Source organism: Clupea harengus, chromosome 15 (genome assembly GCF_900700415.2).
Source record: "Clupea harengus chromosome 15, Ch_v2.0.2, whole genome shotgun sequence".
Classification (NCBI taxonomy): domain Eukaryota; kingdom Metazoa; phylum Chordata; class Actinopteri; order Clupeiformes; family Clupeidae; genus Clupea; species Clupea harengus.
Window position 1 is genome coordinate 15,751,533 of NC_045166.1, and position 2,500 is coordinate 15,754,032.

The 2,500-nt window shown below is 41.1% G+C and overlaps 1 protein-coding gene across 2 annotated transcripts in view; it reads left to right on the plus strand.

The window, feature by feature from the left end:
* The window catches only part of LOC105899528 (adenylate cyclase type 3-like), a 20,694-nt gene that overhangs the window by 8,834 nt on the left and 9,360 nt on the right, over positions 1 to 2,500 (plus strand). The gene's annotated exons all lie outside the window — the stretch shown is intronic.

Sequence of the window (2,500 nt, forward strand, 5' to 3'; positions counted from 1 at the left end):
ACAGACCACACAGACAATACACAACTTCTGGTGTTTGTCAGATTTTTTGATGAAGAGAAGGGAGAATTCTGTGAAGATATGTTAGGCCTCACAGCCCTCCATGGACACACAAGAGGGGATGACATCTATGAAGCAGTGATGCAGATGTTGAGAGACAGAGAGATAGACCTGATGCATGTTGTTTCTATTGCTACTGACTGATAGAGCTCCATGTATGACTGGAAGAGAGAAGGGATTAGTGGCACGCTTAAGAGCTCATCACCCTGACCTCATAGCATACCATTGCATAATTCATCAGATGGTTTTGTGTGCCAGTCTTGAAGAAAAGTACTCAGTGGTCATGACAACAGTAATGAGACTTGTGAACTTTTTGAGGGCATTATCTGCTCTGCAGCATCGCTTGTTGCGCTGATTCCTAACAGAGGTGAATGCAGAATTTGATGATTTGCTTCACAACAATGTCCGGTGGCTTAGTAAAGGCAAGGTACTGGAGCGTTTTTGGACACTACGGAAAGAGTTGGAAACGTTTCTGTTGGATCAGAATAGTGCAAAAGCAAAACAATTTGTGGAATTCATGCAGAATGAAGAAAAAATGGAAATTGTTGCATTTCTATCTGACATTACTTCCCATCTCAATGATCTGAAGGGCAAAAATAACACAGTGTGTAACCTCACGTCAGCTGTCCGTGCTTTTCAGAAGAAACTGGAGGTGTTCAAATGTGACTTACAGCAAGACCTGCTTCACTTCCCAAAGCTTTTGAATCAAACCGCAGGAACACATCATCATCACAATCATGCTGAATTCCTGGACAAGCTGATTGAAAATTTCCAAACTCGCTTTGGAGATTTCCCTCTGGGAAAACAAGTCTTACTGTGCATTGAAAATCCATTCCTTGTCAAAAATATTGCAGAATTTTCAACTGAAGCCCTGAGAATCTGCCCATGGGCTAGTGCTGCTTCTCTTCAATCAGAGCTAATTGAGCTTCAGGAAAACCTTGCACTGCAGGAGTCTCTCTGTAACCCTGCCACCTTCTGGACTAAGATGGTCGCTGCAGCAGGTGTCCCTTTCTTGCAGAAGATGGCCCTTCAAATCCAATCGCTAATTTGATTTATGGTAGAATGTACAAGATTAACCAATGTGTAGAGTAAGGCACAAGTAGACTACGATGCTACACAATACATGCTCCGGTAGAAGTTACCAAAGATGCGACCACGAAGGGACTCGAATCCTTAATCTTCTGATTCGAAGTCAGACGCCATTATCCATTAGGCCGCGCAGTCGTACAAGGTATTGAGAAACCATATGGAATAAGTATGTCATGATTTCTTGGATACCAGTCATTGCACACTCATAGCGTCTGACTTTCCCGGAATTGTAAGTCAATTTATTTAATGTATGGTCTGTTATTCTTAAAGTCTGAAAAACTACAAATATTAACTTAGTCGTTTTTATCTGGTAAACAAGGAGCAACTCAGTGTGAAAACGAATCAGGGAAGATTGAGGGTTCCAGTCCCTTCGTGATCGCATCTTTGCTTACATCCTAATCCTAATTCTCACCATGTTATACAGGAGCACACTCACTAATGAACACTTACATCAGTGCCTCCGCCTGGCCCTCACACCTTTTATGCCCAAGTTTAAAGAACTGGTGGCACAAAAAAGGTGTCACCTTTCACACTAGTAAGGCCAGACCACATCACCTTTTGTACATAGTTTGAGTTGAGTTTTTGGGGATTTACCACCATTTTTGTTGGAGTTCTGTTTTTGGATTTTGACCGTCACTGTTCTGGACCCTGGACTGAATTTGAAATTTGGTGAGTGGACCTTTTGGGTTTCCAATTGAGTACCCCTGCCCTAGGGGATTAGTGCAGGTAGGCTTTTCTCTGAACTTACACACACACACACACACACACACACACACACACACATACAGTATATATCTCACACATACACATTCACTCACACACAACCCCCCCCCCCCCAGACACACACACACACACACACACACACACACACACACACACACATATATATCTCACACATTCACTCACACACACCTAACTTACAACCAAAACTTATACATGCACAGCCACTCATATATAGCTAGATACACAGAAAGAAAATACAGCCATAATTAAGTACACAGTTATACCTATATTATATACATACAGCAGTTATGTGTGTGTGTGTGTGTCAGGTATGTGGGAATGAGCCTGATATTGACCACCTACTGCGCAAAGCTTTACTGAAGAAGGTACATGGGCTAGATGCAAAAACACACACACTCACACACACACAGCCATAACTTACGACACGCTTATACACATGTTATATACATACTCTGTAGGTTTTATTCACCTGTTATTAACCTTGTTTTCTCTATGTAAATATTTCTATTCTATTTTCTCTATGTATATATTTCTATTCTATCTTCCCTATGTATATATTTCTATTCTATTGTTCCTATGTATATACAGTATGTGTATTCCATTTTCTCTA